Source organism: Prunus mume, linkage group LG4, assembly GCF_029339155.1.
Source record: "Prunus mume cultivar Tortuosa linkage group LG4, ASM2933915v1, whole genome shotgun sequence".
Lineage (NCBI taxonomy): Eukaryota > Viridiplantae > Streptophyta > Magnoliopsida > Rosales > Rosaceae > Prunus > Prunus mume.
The window spans coordinates 25,898,619-25,920,024 of record NC_142701.1 but is presented as its reverse complement, the minus strand read 5'-3'; the positions used below and the strand labels follow the sequence as shown (position 1 = coordinate 25,920,024).

General features: G+C 43.4%; 2 pseudogenes; both read right to left on the bottom strand.

Moving 5' to 3' along the window:
* Positions 1 to 2,678: 2,678 nt before the first annotated feature.
* LOC103328810 (leucine-rich repeat receptor-like protein kinase PEPR1) lies at positions 2,679 to 18,571 on the bottom strand (annotated as a pseudogene).
* Positions 18,572 to 18,673: 102 nt separating this feature from the next.
* Positions 18,674 to 19,244, bottom strand: LOC148918287 (putative leucine-rich repeat receptor-like protein kinase At5g63930; annotated as a pseudogene).
* Positions 19,245 to 21,406: the final 2,162 nt, after the last annotated feature.

The window sequence follows — 21,406 nt, the reverse complement described above, 5'->3', positions numbered from 1 at the left end:
TGCTAGAGTACAGAGGAAAAAGAGAGAATGGAAGTGAGAATGAGAGTGGAGATGGAATTGAGAGGAAAGATGTGGGGAGGATGTGATGGAGGAGTAACAAAAATGAAAATAAAAACTAAAAATTGAAATCTATTTGAAATTATTTTCACTTTCAACGTAATGTTGTAGAATTTATAATTCAACATATATAGATGATTTGATTGCTTAAGATGTTTGAGTTACCAAAGAAGCGATGAGAAATCTTACATTGAGTTTTCTCATAAGTGGCTTTTAGCTTGGCTTTCGAGTTTTCTTGGCCAAGATTCATTTGCAACATAATTTCATTAGTATAGAAGGATGTAATTAATGCTTATGTATGAATAAAAAGTGCAGTGGAAATCAACATTTGTTTGTTGATGACTATTGAATACAGTTTACCATTAAATCTATTAAGCATTTTATGTATTCTTCCGGTAGTTCTAGACAAAGATCAACCAAACCTAGGTAGCATTTCATATTTGCACAAAAGAAAAATCGCTTTGTATCATGTTGGGAGGGGGAAGAAGAAGGTGTATCTTTGTATGGAATGAAAGCTAAAGAGAACTTAATCAACAAAGTAATCGCCACCACAATCATCTTCACAATATTTCTATCCATACCTCTTCAAATATTCTGTTGTTTGGAGGTTAAATAGGAATGAATATTCATGATGCATGAGGCTAAACCCCTTTGTCTAGAAGACTTATTGAATAATTTAAAATAATATAATTTTTAATTGAATTTGTAAGATGAACATATTTCACTAAAAGAAAACAATTTTAAAATTCTCAAATAGCTTCTTTGGTTGGGGAAAGAAGTCAATGAGACATTTTAGATATCTTAACTCAGGAATCTTGGTTTAGCTTTTGAGTTTTTTTTGTTCTTTTTTTCCCAAATATTTTAGGTTGTAATTCATTTTCACCCACTTATGGACACGCAATTTCTCTTTCCACAAATTAAAAGGAAAAAAAAAAGAAGAGGGAATACGAGAAAGCATTTTATCATTTTATTTTTTTCAAAAAAAGCAGGCACTAATTAACAAGGAGGCAAACACCCACAACTTGTTTCTTGGAATGTCAATGGACGCGGAGTAACTGCTAGATGTATCTGATCATGATGACATTTGGTCTGAATTTGATCTGGAAATTTGACTTTTAGTGACGAAAAATCTAAAGAGCACCGTCGTAGAAACCTTTTAGCCACGACAAAGCTGAACAACCATTGCTAAAAACCTTTGGTGATGAAAAAGCTTCAAATTTCTGGGCAAAACAGCATCTGGGTTTTTTGGGTTTTAGGTCCTTTTTTGAGCTTCAAATTGTCCTAAACATAATGTAGGCCACCTGAGACCCCCAAACCTGGTCCAAATCATCATATTAACCATTATAAACATGTCAGTGGCTTCAGATTGACCAGAAAAACAACAAAAAAGACATTAGGCAGAAATTTTGATTTTGGCCAAAATAATAGTTATGTTACTATTTTTTGGCATTTAAACTCAACCAATGACCAGAAAAGCTTTTGTAACATCTGAAACGTGTTGCAAACATCATAGGGCTAGAAAAATGCGAAAATTGTTCTTTGGAACACAAAATCCTTTGTTTGATGACATAAAACTTAACAAAAACAACAAAAACAAAAACATGAAAAATGTAAGAGAAATCACACAGAAGAGAGAAGAAAAACGAACAAACAAAAACAAGAATGAATGCTTGGGTTGCCTCCCAAGAAGCGCTTAAGTTTAAGTCTTGAGCTAGACTTTGATGCTGAGGACTAGATAGAATCCGGCTGGCTCACTCAAAAGGAGGTCTTCTATGTCAAAGGGTGACTTGAGGTAAGGCTTCAAGCTATGACCATTCACTTTGAAAGTCAGCCCATCTTTAATATTCTGAATTTCAATGGCACCATACAGAAAGACTTGCAATATAAGGAAGGGTCTATACCATCATGACTTAAGCTTGCTAGGGAAGACTTAAGCTTGATAAGCACTTTTTTCTATCTTAATTTAGGAATCTTGGTTTAGCTTTTGAGTTTTTTTTTTTTTTGGCCAAATATTTTAGGTTGTAATTCATTTTCACCCGCTCATGGACACGAAATTTCTCCTTCCACAAATTAAAAGGAAAAAAAAAAGGAATATGAGAAAGCATTTTATTATTTTACTTTTTTCAAAAAAAAGAAGGCACTAATTAAAAAGGAGGCCACTTAACATACTCACATTAATAAGAATGAAAATAAGAGGAACATGCTCTTCCCTTTCTCTTACTAATCAATGATTTAACAAAACCATGAGCATCCTCACATTTATGTATAAAACAAAAAACTGACATTCTAGAATAGGTCTTTTAGTGGAAGATCTGTTTCTTTGACTAAAATCTCAACAAAGCAAATGATCCTAGCGATGGTAACAGTTGACATGATCTTCAAGAGCTTAATTTAAGGTGTAAATGTCTACGAAATTTTTAGTTGACAATACACACCAGTAGTCAGTAGGATCCACCCCTATTTGAAAATGTCTGCACTTCAAGCCTGAAAAGATCCTCATCATTCCTGTCTTAATTTCTCTAAAGATTTTTAAATGCTGATCATCCTAATCTCATAGGGATGCAACACTGTAAAGCAGAAAAAGTATACCAGTTAGACCTATAATTTGGAAGATTCAAAAGCTAGCCTCTTATGCTTCTCACTTGGGGATTTGCTTCTAATAACTGCTTGATAACATCTCTCATTGTTGGTCTTTGTCTCGAATTTTGGCCAGGGCATCTAAAAGCCACCATCAGCACATCGACAACTTGGTTAATGATATTTGAATGCAGAAGGCGTGAATTAACTATCTGATCAATGTCTTCTGCGTTGCTCCACACTGACCTAGCCCAACCTACAATGTCTGTTTGCTCACCATATGATGGATCCAATGCCTTCTTTCTAGTTATCAGCTCAAGTAAAACAACTCCATAACTGTACACATCAGATTCCACGCTCCTTGTTGGTACGAATGCATTTTCTGTCACAAAATATGGCAAATCCTTACATTGTATGCAAAATATAAAGACAAATTTGGTGAAAATGAAACTAGAACAATTACCTGGTGCAATATATCCAGTTGTGCCCATAACTGCAGCGGACGACGTTGATGCAGAAGACTGATCCAACAGTTTAGCAATACCAAAATCAGAGACATAAGGCTCCATATCAGAGTCTAAGAGAATGTTCATCGGTTTGACATCTCAATGAACTATACAGGGGTCACAATCGTGATGGAGATACTCCAACCCTTATGTTGTTCCAAGTGCTATCCTGTCGCGACACTCCAATCAAGAGTTAGTGGGGGGTATTGAAAAACATCATGAAGGCTCCCATTTTGCATGTATCTGTACAAGATCAAACCATGGTCCTCTCTTAACCAAAATTCTTCCAATTTAAGCAGATTTTGATGCCTAATTGTCCCCAAGATTTAAATTTCTGTAACCATGCTCGAACGGCTTCCCTCATGCCCTGCAAATAGAATCTTCTTAACAGCGTAATCTTTGTCTGGAGCCACATGGGCCTTATGGACAGTTCCATGGGCTCCTCTCCCAATGATATATTGATCATTGAGATTCTCTATAGCCTCCATTACTTGGTTGAGTAAGGAAGATGGATCCTCTTCAGTAGCGACCTCAAGTTCCTGCTTGGTTTTTTTGCACATGAGGAACACATACACAAGTCCATAAACCACAGAAACAACGACTAACGAAGACACCAAGGCTGTCAATACAATTTGCAGTATACTAATGCCTTTACGATTGCTTGATTGACTGTTGCATAGCTTAAAACTGTTGTTTCTTGCACAAGTTGAGCCACATGATGGAAGGTAACTGACACATACGTAGGAATTGCCCAGAAACAATAATGGGGATGAGTTCAACAGCTTCATCAATGTCTCTGGTACTGCACCTGTGAAGTTATTGTTTGCAACATCAACCTCAATCAATGAACTCATATAACCCGGAGCTTCTAAAGTCCTTGTCAAATTGTTATGAGACAGATCAAGTTGTTGTATCCTTTTCAACTTCCCTAGCTCTGGAGGAATCGGACCTGTCAATGCGTTGTTGCCATGCTACTAAGATTCAATGCATAAAACAGATTAACCAATTCTCCAATTGATGAGGGAATGGCACCTCCGAAAAAATTTCCTCCAAGTTCTAGCTCTGAAAGCTTTCCTCTAGCAAGAAAGGTTGAATACCGCAGGTGAAACTGTTGTCACTTAAAATCAAGGTTGATAAATCTGTCCAGCTTCTCAAACTCGATGGAATGTTGCCATTCAACAAATTTGATCTCACATCAAACTTATACATTTTGGTACACTTCGATAGCTGAGGAGGCAGAGGACCAACCAAATTGCTTTCCAAAATATTCAAAGAACGAAGTTCTGCAAGATTCCCTAGCTTATGGGGTAGAACTCATGTTAACTTGTTCCTACACAAATTGATGCTTGTAAGATTGCTACAGTTTCCCAAGCTTGATGGGATTTCTTCAGTAATCTCATTGCTGCTGATGTCCATGTATGAAAGAGTTGGATTTGTTTTTGCAAACTGTGGAAGAACCCCAATGAGTTTATCCTGGTCCAGGCTCAACCTTGAAAGAGAAGAGCAAGTTCCAACATTAGAAGGTTGTAAGCATGTAGACATTAATTAGGTTGGCTACTCTAAAGTGGCTGTAGGTTGGTTGTGGGTGGGGTGGTTGTAGGTTGGCAATAGGTTGGCTGCTGTATAAGCTGTTGTATATGTTGGCTATAGGTTGGCTGCTGCATAGAGTGGCTGTAATTAATGTAAAGCTTGAATAGCAAGCTCTCTCCTAGTATATATATTCTGCTGTAAGTATCACAAACATACAATGAAATATTGAAACCAGAAAATCTCTACACTTTGTTTAATTCTCTACAATTTGGCATGGTATCAGAGCAGTCGATTTTGGTTGCCTCTGCATAACATTGTTCTACCTTGTTCTTCTTACCTTGGTCTTACCTTGTTTTTTTTGCCTAAATTCTACTCACCCTTGCTCATACTTTGCTGCTATATTGTTCCTATCTCATACTTTACCTTGCCTTGAAATTGGTTGTGGTCACAATCCTAATTTGTGCTCTTGATTGCTGAAGTTCTAAGCTTGTTTGCTTAAACCTTGTTCTTACTTTGCCCGAACTTAAAACTTGTCTCTACTTAACCTTGCCCTTGCTTCTTTGCTCCTATATTGTTCCAAGACAAAACTTGTGTTGTGTTCCGTCGGTTGTTTTACCATTCTGTTGCATCTACTTATGCCTACTTGATTCTGTTTTCCCTTATCCTTGCCTTTGCTTTACCTTTGCTTAATTCTTGCCCTTGCCTTACTTTGCCTATGCATAACCTTGTTCTTACCTTATCTTCCATAACCCTGTCCTTGCATAATTCAAATTTTTGTTCCTTTGGTTACTTTGTTCTGCTGTACACTTGCTATGTTCTTGAAATCTTCCGCTGCATTTACGTATCCATACTTTCACACAAGACCCGCAACATGGCACCCAAGACTGCTTATGTCATGACTACCGGTGAGTCCATCTCATGCCTTACTCTCCAACTCCAACCCCGACTCAGGTACACGCTCTACTACATGGATAATGATGATACATGCCACTGATCATATGACTTTTGACTATACTGTTTTTTCCATCTTATCTCCTAAGTCTCGTTATCCATCACTAGTGCCAATGGGGCTCATTCTAATGTTGCTGGAGAAGGGACTGTGGGAACCAATTAAATCAAAACCCTAGGTCAAATAATTCCTTCCATTTGGGGATTATTTGACCTAATTGGGAATTATTCAACCTAATTGGGAATTATTCAACCTAATTTGGGAGTTACTCAACCTAATTGGGAGTTACCCAATTAAATTGAGAATTACCTAATTAAGTTGGGAATTGTTTTGATTCCTACCCCAATTCCCAATTAAATGAGGAGTTACCTAATTAAATTAGGATTTGATCTGATACCTATAATGATTAGGGATTTGATTTACCCTAATAAATCAAATCCCTAATTAATCAAATCAATTCCAAATAGGGGAGGAATAATTCCCTTCCATCTATGGAATTATTCCTCTGAAACCTAATCTGAGACCATTATAAATACTTGGCACATGCACAAAGGTCAAGGTACGTCTAAATTCCTACTGAAACTCTTCGCAGAAATTATTTCTCACAAACCCTAGCCACCACTTTCTTTCTCTCTCTGACACAAGGCTCCGGCCACCACACACGGCTCCGGCCACCTAGGGTTTTCCTTGAAATACCCTACCTAACTTAGGCATCGGAGGGCCTTTGGCCAACACCCGGTGTGGTCCTTTACCCGATACATTTTGCGGTAGAGAGAAGAGAAGTGGAGAGACGAAGGAATCTTTGCGAATATTCTAGCGGACGTAAATTTGCTCCCACAAATTGGTGCTTTCGTTGAGAGCACGAGATATATTCAAAGCGTGCTCCAAATCCATCTTTCACACATTTTTTCAAACAACCATGGTTGATACAAGACGTTCGAAGAGTAACGCCACCACGATGGGCCCATCTCATGGTTTTGTGGTGGAAACCTCAATGCAACCGCACGGAATCATGGCTGCCAACGCCTTGCAGCCGTCTTCTAGTGCTTTGCAGCCGCCTTCAACTACTGGAATTGCAGAACAGCCGCCACATGACCCTAGGGACCTCCACAGCCTTGCAGTCGCGCGCAACGCCGACATCGAGCCGCTATCGCCTTAGCCTTCCGAACCGCTTGAGAGCACAGCAAGAGCCACACCACTTAACTACCGGACGGTGCATCCCCACGGCTACTCTGACGTCGTCCCGGTCTTGGAGCAGATCCATTCTCTCCCTCCTCTGCAATCACACTTGACATGCACCTGTGCGCGTCTAATGGAGCCCTAGCCCACATGCCGTTGGGCCGTACACACCACTCTACTTGACCCGCGCAATCAGGTGGACCTTAACTCACGGGTTGATCAACTCACACAGAAGGTCGATGATCAAACAACACGATTGGCCCCTACTCGAGGCGAGATCAGCAGATCAAGACCTAACCTTAGACCGTGATGAGGAGAGGAGGGCACACGAGCATCCGGCGAGCAATTCGAGAGGTCCCAGTTTGAGGGCTCAGGGAGACGAGGAGCAAACCGGCAGGAGAGAGCGAGATCGTGCAGACGAGACGCAGCCTTGAAGTACCGTGAGCTGTCTCGAGCCGTTCGAGGTTAGGTCCAGTGACCAATGTGGCGAGAGGCTAGGCCCACAATCAATGTTCGTGCTCACTTAGGTCCACAAGGAGTTCGAGTTCGTAGCGGTCGCGGCGACAACATCGACGACAAGGCTGTGGAGGATCCTCCCAAACTCAACCTTCTCTTACTTACGCACGTGAGGCAAACCAAGGTGATCGACCCTTGGGAGCTGGAGAAGAAGTTAGCCAATTAAGCTCGAGGCACGAAGGCGCGGCTGAACGACCTTCCTTGCGCAGCGGAGGATGACGATCGACGCCTACCAGCCGGGGCGAGGACCAACAGCGGTGACAAGTTGCGGAGAGGAATCCTCACAAGCTCAATCTCCTAATTTGCCTCACGGCGAGCACCCAAGGAGATCGACCCTTGGGGCTGAGGAAGAATTGAAGCTGATCACGCTCGAGGCACAAGACAGACTCTGCGCTGAGACTCCAACCTGGCGGCAGCAGGATGTTGCAAAGCTAGTAAATGACCAACTCGAGGTCTCGACTCAAAGGAAGCGGAAGAGGCCATGCAAGGAAATTGATTGAGTTGATTGCTCGCCCTTCACCGAGGCGAGGTGGAGCGAGCTCCGCCGCCGAAGCGGTTTATAATGCCATCCATCACTCCATTCATGGGGGACTCGACCTCGGAGCCATTTGAGGCACTTCAAGGCGCCATGATCTGTACACAAGGCGCAGCTACGATGTGCAAAGTGTTCGCGATGACTCTGCGAGGGCAGCTCAGGTTGGTTCCACACCCTACCGTCCGCGTCAATAGGCAACTTCAAGGAGTTCGCCATCATTTTCACAAAGGAGTACACCTCCTACAAGGCGAGCATCCACAATGCTCAACTGCGCAAGAAGCCACGACGAGTCTCTACGAGACTACCTGAGACGGTTTAAGGTCGAGAAGGCTAACATCATAGGATGCAACGACAAGTTGCATCCTCAGCTTTCAAGAAGGGCTTGCCAACCGAGCACGAGCTATAGGGAGCTGGCCATAACTCCAAGTCAAACCTTGACGAAGTGTTCGCGATGGCAGAGCGCTACGCACTTTGAGACGATGATCGTATATCGCCGCAAAGAAAGCTAACAAGCAAGTTGACCACCCAACGGCGGCAAGCCAAAAGAGCAACAAGTTCGAGCAAAAAGCCCGAGATAAGCGCATATCGCGGCCCCAGAGGAAGCTCGAACAGGGACCTTTCTTGAGTTCGCTATCCCAATCCACAGATCCTAGCTCAGGTGAAGGACAAGCCGTGGATAAGGAGACCACCATCCATGAAGGGAGACCCCTCTAAAAGAGACACCAGTAAATACTGCGCATTCCACTGAGGGAGCACGGTCATTACACCAACAAGCTAGCAACGCTTGGAAAGGCACCTTGAGGAGCTGGTCAGAGAAGGCCATTGCACAGAGTTCGTTGCAAAGAAAGCTATCCAGCAGATCGAGGATCGTGATGCAGCCGCCAAGGAACCTCCCCAAAAGGTCATTCGAATCAACACCATTCTAGCCGACTCCCAAGAGTCCGGGCTGACCACCAAGGAGCGCAAGAGAAAGATCGCTCAGGCAACTTATGTCTCCCAAGTCACAACGGGAGTACCAGCTATTGTGGATACACCTATCATCGGCTTCCAGAAAAATGACTTGATCGGGCTTGACCTGCCACATAATGACGCCCTAGTCATCTGCATCCAAATTGAACAAGCTGTGATCGAGCGAGTTCATGTAGATGAGGGCCGGTGCAGCCAACATCCTGCAACTATCTGTTATCCAACGATGGGGTTCGAGCCCAAGATTAGCAAACTTGCCAGATCGCTCATCGGCTTCAATGGGGCCACATCAATCACCGTTGGAACGATCGGCTCTGATGTCCACTCACCCCTGGTCTGCTCGCAAACCTTCATGGTCATCGACGAGGTTTCCCTGCACAACGGAATCTTGGGCCGTAGTGGATCAGGCAAGATTGAGGCCATCACATCGCTACATCGAGAGATCGGCTATCCGTCCCGAGGGGCGAGGATCGGGACGATCAACAGCGATGACAAGCCATGGCAGGAGATGCGGCCAAGGGCTCAAGAAGACAAGCAACAATGCATTGCGATTCACGATGTACAAGCGCCAGGCAGAGTGAGCGCTCCTAGGCGACAAACAAACCGAGTGGAAGGAAGTTGATGCCTTACAATAGCGGTTAAGAACCAGGATCAAGGAGAGGAAATCCGCGGAAGACTCACGGGTTGGAAACACGAGGATGACGCGTTGAGTTAGTACCCGATCTGCCAACCCGCATAAAAAGCGCGCATCGGCTCGTGCGGAATCCAAACAAGAAGGATCGAGGCGACGGGAATCCTTGGCTGAAGGCTCCTTTGGAAGAAGGTTGAAGCTTTGAGGGCGCTTGAGTTAGTACCCCGATCTGAGTCCTAGAGAAGGAGGCACAGGTCGGCTCGCGCGGAGTTCAAACAAGAAGGATCGAGATGAGGGAATCCGCCGGAAGGCTCCTTGAAGAAGGTTGGCAAGCTTGAGGAAGGCGTTGAGTTAGTACCCCGATCCTCACTAGCGACAAGAAAGGCGCTGATCGCTCGCGCTAAGCCCGCATTTAGAGAAAGATTGCTGACCATCTTCCTCCAGAACAACAAAGACATGTTCGCGTGGTCACCATTTGACATGCCTAGCATTGACCCAAACATCATCTGCCACCGGCTCCATGTCAACCCTGCTAGCAAGCCCAGTGGTGTAGAAGAGACGCAACTTTGCTCTCCCGAGCGGGTCGCGATCATTGAAGCCGAGATTGACAAGCTCCTAGCTGCAGATTTCATTGAAGAGGTCTCCTACTCGGAATGGCTGTAACGTGTTACTGTGGCGAAACAAGAAAAGGGAAAATGGAGAGTATGCGCGTTGATTACATCGACCTCAACAAAGCATGCCCTAAAGACAACTTCCCATTGCCGAGAATTGACCAGCTCGTGGATTCAACCAAACCGGCACCAACTGCTACTTCATGGATGCCTCGGCTATAATCAAATTATGATGTACGATGATGACAAGGGGACCTCTTTCATCATCGAAAAGAGGGACCTCACAGCTAATGGTCATGCCCTTTTGGGCTGAAGAACGCCGGAAGCAACCTACCAAAGGCTCGTGAATAAAATTTCAAGGCAGCAGATCGGCAGTGAACCATGGAGGTGTACGTGGACGATATCTGGTTAAAGCCCCAAAGCGGGCAGTAGACCACCTCAAAAACCTCACCGAGCGTTGACAAACTCTCCGCCAATATCGCATGAAGTGAATCCAAGTAAATGCACATTGATTGTATTATCGGCGGTTCTAGGAGTACTTAGTGACGCCTTACGAGGTATCGAGGCACACCCGCGCCAAATCAAAGCCATTCTCGAGATGAAATCGCCACAGTGAAGGAAATACAAAGCAGCAAAGTGACCTTAATGATTCTCTCAAAGTCTACCGACAAGTGCGGACCATTCTTCAAAGCTTTGAAGAAAGGACAAAAAGACAAATGGGATGAAGAGTGAAATAGCTTTCGAGAATCTAAAGACCTACCTTACATATTCTCCTCGCTCTCAAAGCCGTTCCTAGTAGAAGACTTGTTAGGTACAGCAGTGTCCAACTCGCCGTCAGTCGGCTCCTCATCAGAGAAGAACTTGGGGCCCACATCCATATTCCACACGTCCAAAAGCTCTCCTCAATGCAGAGACTCACTACCCGAAATTGAGAGAAGCTCATTTTGGCCCTTGGGTTTCATGCAGAAGCTCGCGACCTTATTACCAAGCTCATAGAGTCATCGTCATGACCGACTTTCCTTTGAGATTAATCCTTCACCACTGACTGCTTTTCGACTTATGAAGTGGGCTATGAGCTAGCCACGACACTTCCTCCCACCACCGCCAGGCGCAATAAAAGCTCAAGCCTTCAGCAGATTTGTTAATTCACACCATCAACCGAAGAAGAGAGAACAGAAGGAAAGTTCGAAGCGGACAATACCTTTCTTGAACTGACCAACCCGAGAGAGACATGGCGGTTGTGGCGAGATGAACCGCCGAAGTAAGGAGGAGGCGGCGTCGTCATCATCAGATGGAACCCCTAGAGCGAGCTATCACGCCAGCCGAACAAACAACGAGGCGATCGAGGCATTGCTCGTGACTTGCACTTGGAAAAGGCACCTGCTCGGTAGAAAAGTTGGTCATCTACTCGATTTCAGGTGATTTAGTCACAAAGTCAAGCCTTAGGAAACGTGCGTGGCGGCACCCGAGGATGATCCTGCCTGACAAAGTCCAAGAGTTGTTGAGCGTTCCCCCACCTTCACCATCGGCAAGTGCCCGGCGGGCGTGCGAGATGCACAGCAGCTTAGGATTAGCGGCGATACCCGTTGAGCGCTCCATCCCGATCGAGCACCTCGACCAGCCTAGCATAGAAGAGCGAACAGCGGACTGATGCGGATCGTAGAGATCTGGTGGCAAGACCATCATTGACTATCTAGTGAATGAAAACCTGCAGAGGACAAGCAGAGGCGAGAAAAATCTGCGAGGTTGCAAGATACTACATGGCGACATGCTTATCCGCCAGATCATACTCGAGCCTCGTCTCCATTGCATACAAGCTGCTTCCACAAACACTAACGAACTCAATGGAGTCTTTGAGCATTGTGTCACCTGACATCGCTCATGACGACTTGACAGGCTTCACGAGCACAAACTCAATGGAGTCTTTTGAGCCACGACATCATTCTCATCTCTATCAGTGCAGGCCTCTTCACACAATGCAAACTCAATGGAGTTTTTTGACATTGTGTCTATACGCGGCATGCGCTCGCGGGCGAACTCAATGTCCTTTTGCCTCAGATCTCGTACAACTCATCTCCATTGCGGAGTGTTGCCATGAAGCCTAACTCAATGGAGTCTTTTCAGCATTGTGTGTCACGACATGCGCTCGCAGCCCGAGCCTCCATCTCCATAGATGCCGCTCCACGGCATGAACTCGCTGTGGAGTTTTTCGAGTATTATGTCCCGATATGTAGCGAGCGACAAGCCTCACCTCCAGAAGACACATCGTCATGTCAGACATACACACACCATGACGGCGAGAGCCTTACCTCCACTTATAGGCAAGCTACTTCACAGTACAAACTCAATGGAGTTTCTTTCCAAGTGCTATATCTCCGGATATACACTTACAAGATACAATGAAAGGGAAGTTTGTGACAAGCTGAAAATTCCATAACAAAGGCCAACATACACAATCTACTCAGCGGCCTCACTGCTGCCTCCTTACCTTCGCATCGGCTTAGCCTTATTAAGCTCGCCTTGGAGTTGTCTTCCTCCATTCTGACTTCATACGCACATCTACTCTTCAAGGCTGCCGCACCCACAACATTACTCTGCTCACTTTGAGTAGAGGCGAGGTCAGATAAAGCCTTACCGTCTTCATGTTAGAAGGCAACAAGGAGAAGCCTTATCACGCAATCCAAGTATCGGCTTGTACACGTGTAGCGATCTCATGCTTGGATGCCTCCGCTTCAACATGAGTGTCGAACTTGACGGTAGACTATCACCAACCACGGATTGGCGGTTGGCGCAACAGGACTATTGCCAAAGCCGGGCAGACTCTTTCTCTCCTTGGCGAAACTTCGCAACATTGAGTCGACTCCGCGCTTGGTGTTCCCGGTGGCTGAGTAGTCGTGATTGCTAGACATATATGCCTCTCGGTTTGATCCCAAGATCGGCACAACTCAAACCACCTGCTTCTCATTCCTCCCGAAGTAGATCATGGGTTTAGGCGGTTCGGCGGATACCGAAAGGTCCGGACCTCCTGATGCATGCCATTGATCTTCTTCTATTTGCGGCCGCCACGGTAGGCGCTTGAGTCTGGCATATGAAGAAGCAACTCCCATATGGACATTCTCGATGCGAGACCCCACTTATAGGAAGACTTCTCGTGGAAGAATGAGGAAGCTTGTTGAGGACTTCTCTGCTCAACTAGCGGATCATTTGTTTTGAGCCATACAACTCCATCTTTCAACATCTTGGTAGGCGAGGCCCACACCTTTTCGATGTTCACTTCGGCAACCAGCGCAATCCACGAGGCACGGCAAGGATGTTCAAAGCTTGATGAACATTGGGTGGAAGTGTCAGTCGAGATCAAGCTTCTTGTGGATGTCATTTCTACAAGCGAGAAGATAGATAGTCGGTCGGACACGGTATTCATAGCTCTTATGGGCGGTCAAAGAAAGGATGCAACACCATCACGGTGGTGAGGGCAATGGACCGTCGCCAACCTCCCACCCATCTGTGTGACTTCCAACATGTCCGTGCTCCACATGATCGCATTCACTCATCACATTCCTAGTTCATGACACAAAAAGGAATTGAAGCGGTTTGGATCAACCACAAATAAGCCGACCCAGCACCTGCTGCCAGTGGGCTGGTGGCTCCTCAACGATTATAATTTGGGCGGCCCAAGTTAAAGACCAAGTGGCAAGTCAAAGACCTCCTTCGAGAGCCCAAATCAAAGAAGGAAGCCCGATTCTGGTGGACAATGACAGATAATTCACATCTCCTACATGCCGCCAGCATGCATCAAGGGCATTTGTGGGAACCAATTAAATCAAAACCCTAGGTCAAATAATTCCTTCCATTTGGGGATTATTTGACCTAATTAAATACTCAACCTAATTGAGTTACTCAATTTAATTGGGAGTTACCCAATTAAATTGAGAATTACCTAATTAAGTTGGGAATTGATTTGATTCCTACCCCAATTCCCAATTAAATGAAGGAGTTACCTAATTAAATTAGGATTTGATCTGATACCTACAATGATTAGAGATTTGATTTACCTAATAATCAAATCCCTAATTAATCAAATCAATTCCAAATAGGGAGAATAATTCCCTTCCATCTATGGATTATTCCTCACTGAAACCTAATCTCAGACAATTATAAATGCTTGCTCGCTGAAAGGTCAAAATGTCGTCTAAATTCCCTCACTGAGCTCTCAAGCGAGAAATTATTTCTCACAAACCCTAGCCACCACTTTGTTCTCTCGACACAAGGCCGGCTACCAATTACAGCTCGGCCACCGGTTTCCTGAAATACCCTACCTAACTTAGGCATCGGAGGGTGGCCAACACCCAGTGTGGTCCTTTACCCGATCTGCTTTGGTGAGGAGGAAAGAGAAGTGGAGAAGGCGAAGGAATCTTTGGCGCGATATTCTAGCGACGAAATTGCTCCACGGACTATATCACTTTCTCCTAAATTATCCTTACCTCATACACTGCTTGTCCCCTCTATTAAATGCAATTTGTTGTCTATTGCCCAATTCCTTGACTCACATAATTGTTATGCCACATTCTATCTTTCTCATTATAAGTTTCAGGACCTTAGACTCACGAGACGATTGGGCATGGTAAACGGAGAGGGGGGTTGTATACCTTGGCGGTCTCATCACCACCACATGCTGCTCATACTCATGCTCCAAACTCACGCGTGCTCAACAACAGATTTTGGCTATGAAATTGTCGCTTAGGACATCCATTGTTCGGCTATCTTCGACGGTTATTTCCATCTTTAATCCGAGGTTTAGGTGATTCCCAGTTTCAATGTGAAACATGTGTGTTGGCCAAGAGCCATCGAACCGTATTTCTTGCAAGTGATACTAAAACAAAATCTCCTTTTGAGTTGGTTCACTTAGATATTTGGGGTCCTGCTGAAGTCTCTTCAAATGAAGAGGTGGTTTGTTGCATTTATAGATGATTGTACTTGCATGACATGGGTATATTTGCTCACCTATAAAAGTGATGTTACCTCCATAATCCGTGAATTTCATGCTATGATCGCCACTCACTTCCAAGCTTCCATTAAAGTATTTCATTCCGGCAATGGTGAGGAGTATGTGAATGGTGTCTTGGCTCAATTCTTCCGGGACCAAGACATCATCCATCAAACCTCTACACCTTTCACTCCACAACAAAATGGTGTCGCAGAATGGAAGAATCACCAACTACTTGAAGTTGCACGTGCTTACATGCTTGACAAGTCAATTCCCCACTACTTATGGGGTCATGCCCTTCTCTCCGCAGTCTATGTGATCAATCGGGTGCCTAGTAGTGTTTTGGATTTTCAAACTCCACTAGACACTTTGTCTCATCACATGTCTTTTCCTACCGTCCTCAAATTGCAGCTTTGTGTGTTTGGATGTGTTGTTTATGCTCATGTTCCCTATCACCAATGAAGTAAGTTGGATTTGTGTGCCCTTCGATGTGTGTTTGTTGCATATGGTTTAAATAAAAAAGGATACAAGTGTTACCATCCTCCCACACACAAGCTCTTTGTCACTATAGATGCCACCTTTCATGAAGATGTGTCCTACTTTGTGGTTTACATGCCCCTTTCTCTCTTTAGGGAGAGAGGGAGGAAGAAAGAGGTCAAACAGCGGGAGGAAGAAGAAAAAACCCAAGACTGGAGTAAATCAGTGGTCCTAACCTTGAGGCCTCGGTCTTGGAGCACTCTGTACTGAGGGACGACCGGTCTTGAAGTAGAGCAAGATGATGCAATTATTTGCGACCCGGTCACCGTCTACCCTGTGACCTAGCGCGGTCGGTCCTTTCAAGCGAAGCAAGATGATGCAATCAACTCAAAACCGGAGTTATAGAGAGAACCCAACGACGATTGCTGTTTTCAAATAATGAGCGAAAATTCTAAAAATTTCAGTTCTGATCTTAACTCCAGTGAGAACCTTGAGACCATGGTACTAGAAGTTGATCTAGATGTCCTTGATGATCAACTACAAGATACAACCCCCCCTGCCCTGCCATTGCATCATTTGTCCAGTGATGAAGATGCCTTTGAGGTAATCACTGAACCACCTAATTTTGCACCATATACACTTCCACCTAGATCTACTAGGGGAAAACCTAAGCTTCAATATTGCCCTGACCTTAATGCTAAATCTAAATACCCCATCAATAACCATGTGTTCACTTATAGATTGTCAAAGTTATATGCATCATTTGTCAATCAATTATCTACTATATGTGTTCCAAGTAAGTGTGATGCGTGACTGATTCCATACTAAAGCAATGGCGATTGAAATGGAAGCTCTGAAAATGAATTCTACATGGGAAATGGGTTCCTTTACCACAAGGGAAGAAACCAATTGGATGTCGGTGGATATACACCATTAAATACAAAGCTGATGGATCCATAGACCGATACAAAGCTTGATTAGTGGCCAAAGGGTATACACAAACATATGGAATTAACAACCATGAGACATTTGCACTTCCTGCCAAGATTAACACTGTACGTGTCCTTATATCCTTAGCTTCGATTCTTGCTGGCCATTATTGCAGTATGATGTAAAGAATGCCTCTCTTCATGGGGACTTACAAGAAGAAGTGTATATGGATCCACCACTAGGGATTCCTATGATATCCAGTCAAATTCAATATCATGCAAGCTCGAGAAAATCTATGTATACAGTTAAAATCACCCTGAGGCACGGTTTGAGAGATTTACTAATTCCATGAAGCGATTTGGGTACACTCAGAGTAACTCGGATCACACATTGTTCTTAAAGCATCGTGGTGAGAGACTTACGACCCTGATCATCTATGTAGATGATATGGTAATTATGTAATAATAAAGAAGAGATGCACGATTTAAAAAGCTTTTTGCAAGAGAATTTGAGATGAAGGAACTGGGTGAGTTGCAGTATTTCCTTGGCATAGAGGTTGCTAAATCAAAACATGACATATTTCTATCCTAACGAAAATATGTGTTAGATTTGTTGAAGAGACTGGAATGCTAGACTAACGGTGACACACTTATTGAGCAGAATCTTGATGTTTCCAGACTAAGTTCCGACTGACAAAGAAAGGTATCAAGATTAGTTGGGCGATCGATTTACCTATCTCATACGCATACGCCCACATAGCTTATACTTATCTGTGAGTGTGGTAAGTCAGTTCATGCATCAACCAACTGAAACACACATGAATGGAGTAATACGGATAATGTAATACTTGAAAGCTGCCCCTGGCAAAGGGTTGATGCTTTCCAAACATACACATATGAACCTAGAAGGATACACATATGCTAATTGGTGGGTCTATCACAGATAGACATTCTACTTTTGGATATTTTAGATTTGTGGGTGGCAACTTAGTCACTTGGAGAGTAAGAAGCAACGAGTTGTGGCTAGATACAGTGCAGCTGAAGCGAGTTTAGAGGGAATTGCTCAAGGAGTATGTAGTACGGATATGGAGTTACTAAAGGATCTTGGAGTAAGACAAGCGAGAGCCACGAACCTATATTGTGACAATAAATCTGCTACTCGCTGCGAGATAGCACATAATCCAGTACAACATGACTGTACTAAACATGTGGAAGTCGATTGGCACTTCATCAAAGAAAAACTAGAAAATGGTATGATTGAATTTCCGTTTGTAAACTCAGAAAACCAACTCACGATATTGGCAAAAGGCAGTGTCAAGTAAAGTTTTCTATGACTCTGTTGACATGTTGGGCATGCGTGATATCTTTACACCAACTTGAAGGGGATTGTTAGCATGTAGACATTAATTAGGTTGGCTACTCTAGAGTGGCTATAGGTTTGCTACTCTAGGTTGGCTGTGGGGTGGCTGTTGGTTGGCTATATGTTGGATGTTGTATAAGCTGTTGTATGGATTAGCTGCTGCATAAAGTGGCTGTAATCAATGTAAAGCTTGAATAGCAAGCTCTCTACACTTTGTTTAATTCTCTACAATTTGGCAAAGGTATGATACCTTGAAATCTATTGGATCCCAAAATCAATTTCCTTAACTGCTTCCCATGGCAAAGATTTGGAGGGATTTTACGTGAAATTATTATTGGTCAAATCTAACACCGACGAGTTGCTGTGAATCTCCAAAGTTTGAGGTATAACTCCAAAAAACAAGTTGTTGTGCAATGATATATAATTCAATTGCTTCATCACAGTCATCACTAAAGGCAGCTCCCTAGTGAGATTATGATCGAACACAAGGATCCGTTTTAGACTTTGAAGCTTCCATATGCTAACTGGAATTTCACCAGTTAAATGATTTCATTGAAGCTGCAAAGTTTTGAGGTACTTTAGTTGGCCAAAGGAAAATGGAATACTCCCTTCTAAATTGCTACATGTAGCAACCAATTGTATTAAATTACTACAATTTCCAAGCCCTGATTAAAGACCTTCACTAAACTTATTGTTTGACAAATGTAAGTAATTTAACTTCTTACAATTACCTGAACCCAAAGAAATGCTACCCTCAAGACCATTTCGAGGTATATTTAGATATACCCGAGGTTGTCAAGGTTGTTCCAGACTCTTAGGAAGCTCTCTGTCAAGTGTTTTACCCAAAAACAACTCTTGCAACTTCTCTAGTTTCCAACAAATGAAGGAATCACTCCTGAAAACTGATTGTCAAATAAATAAAGCTGCACAAGCTCACTCAAATTCCCAACATCTCTAGGGATGGAACCATTCAACCTGTTAATACTCATATTTACATAAGCTAAGGCAGGAATTGCAAATAAGGACTCAGGGTATTTCACTAGAAAAGCCATTTACAAACAAGTCCAAGTGTTCAAGAAGACTGTAATTGGCCAATTCTTTTGGCATTTTGCTAGAAAATTTGTTGACACTCAAATCAAGAGTCTGCAAGTGCCTAAAGCTGCCAACTTGAGGTCCCAATTCACCAGAAATTCCATAAGCAGGGAGCTTCAAGGTAACCACATTGTGGTCATTGTCACATTCTATCCCAACCCATTAGCATGGAGTGGAATCAGAAGCATTTCAACTTAAGGATATGGAAGTAGGGACAAATGTCTAGTGTTTAGAGAGTGACAACAAAGCCACCGCATCAGAGTTTAAACCAGATACAGTGGATATGGACAAAGAGAAGCACAACAACAAGAACAACACCAAGATATTGAACATACAAAGCTGCATACTTTCTAATGAGTTGAAGAAAATTACTTGGTAAAGATATGAGTTTTACTAATCGGCAATGCAAAACCAGCTTACCATATTTAAGTTTAAACTGAGCAAAACCGAAGAAATTATCGAGACTCTTTCTTGTTTACTGTATGAACAGAGATTTCTTTTCATAAAATAAAATAGTATCTACAATCATAGAGTAAAGCTTGTGGAAGTAATCTCTTTTGTTTCAAACTCAATTTGGATTGCGGAAATGGAGAGGATGTCTTGTTTTTAGTAATGTAAACCTATTATTGGGTTATGTGACTTGTGTTTATTCTTACCTGACCACACTATGTTCATTCATGAGTGGAGGCCGTTAGGGTAGGATTATTGAGTGAAGGCATTGAACCTGGAAGGAGTCGTCGAAACAGAAAGCGTCTCATAATAAGCTTTTTGTTTCTTCTTTGAAGATGGAAAAGAACGCGAACAAAGTTCAATTTTAATTTTGAATTTTGTGTCTAGAATAAATTCCTTGTGGATCAAATAATATTTCTAATGCTTGATGTATGGGTGTCGAGGGTTCGTTGCCCGGATGCAAGGTGATTGTATTGCCATAAGGTAGTGTGACTCGTTATCCGACCATAAGACATGTCGCCTATGGGAGACAACATTTGATGGTGAACCCCATGCGGGGTGGTGAGAGTCATGAATATCATGAAATAGGAAAAGGCTAATTAGGATTCGAAGGGATCTTGGGCCGAAGGGGTTGTGCTTTGAGCGGCTGAAATGTGTGTTTAACGCTTCAAGGAGTTGCGCTGCTCGCTTATCCAATGACAGATGGTATCAAAGCTGATCGATTCAAATGGTGGTTTCTGCTCAAACAATTACACCTTGGGATACAAACCTTGAAGCTCTAATCCTATAGCGGATAGTATCAGAAATGGCCGATCAACACCTGCCTAGAAGAGATTGATGATGGAGGAACTTAGATAGCAGGTCATTGCCTATGATGGTTAGTGGTCCTATGAAGACCCTAACGTCACGTGGATGATTGTTGGAATCAGGGTTGTGTGTGGTTAATGAAAACCCATCTTAGTGCTGGATCCTATTAATGGGCAAAGGTATCCAAAAGTTTGCCTTGAAGTTTTGAGATGACTCTAAGATGTGGGATGATGGTTGGTTCTGCTGCTCGGTTGCCTAGTTTTCTAATTCATGCAAGCGCGGGGTTAGGTAGGTGGTTCTAGTGATTTTGCTTGTTTAGTTCAGGATGTGGGGAGGATGGGAAAATAAGTTCGGCGAGAGTGTTGAAGATTGGCTTACACTTGAACCATGACATACCATTAAAGGTTGTGTTAGACTTTATTTGTAACAAGTGTTGAACAAACAATGCAAGACCTTTGTTCAGGGAAGATTTGTAAGGGCCAAAGACCAAAATGGGGCAATCTTCGAAATGAGTAAGTCACTGATGGACTAGGCTCCATTGAGGGAGTAAGTTGCTGAAGGACTACGCTTTAATGAATAAGTCACTCAAATGGTTGCTCTTGCAATTTTGGAGAATGTGTAGGTAATGCATACAGTTTGACACAAGGTTGCTAACTAATATTCGGAATGTTGGAGTGTTCCAAAGATGGATCCCAGAGTCTTTCTCGCGAGGATGGTTGCTAAAGGACACAATATGTCCACGTTTAATGGCAAGCCAAAGATGTAGTAGCTTAAGGGAGGATGTCTTACTTGTTCCCTTGTGGATGCTACAGAAGTAGGTTCTATCGAGTCCAAGTGTGGGCGTTGGTTAGGCGGTTCTACTCGTAGGCGGGATGACGTCAAACCTTGGTGAATTGTAAAGGCCTAAGCGTTGACGAGCTCCAGCTTTGGAGGCACATTGATGTGAGGGTGTGTTGACGAGATAAGTTGGGGCGACCTACGAATGCCATAAAGGTATGGCAGCGCATAGGCGCAAATAGATTGAGAAACCTTGGAGGACACATGGTTGACAAAGTGATCTTGCGTGTTCAAGGCCAAGATGTGAGAAAGATGGCAACGCAAGTTTGGTGAGAGTGCCTAAGATTGGCAATACTCAAACCATCGCATTCCACTAACGGTTGTGTTGAATTCAGTTGGTGATGAGTGTTGAACAAATGGTGCAAGACCTTTGTTCGGGGAAGAGTTGTGGGAGCTCAAGCCCAGAATGGTGT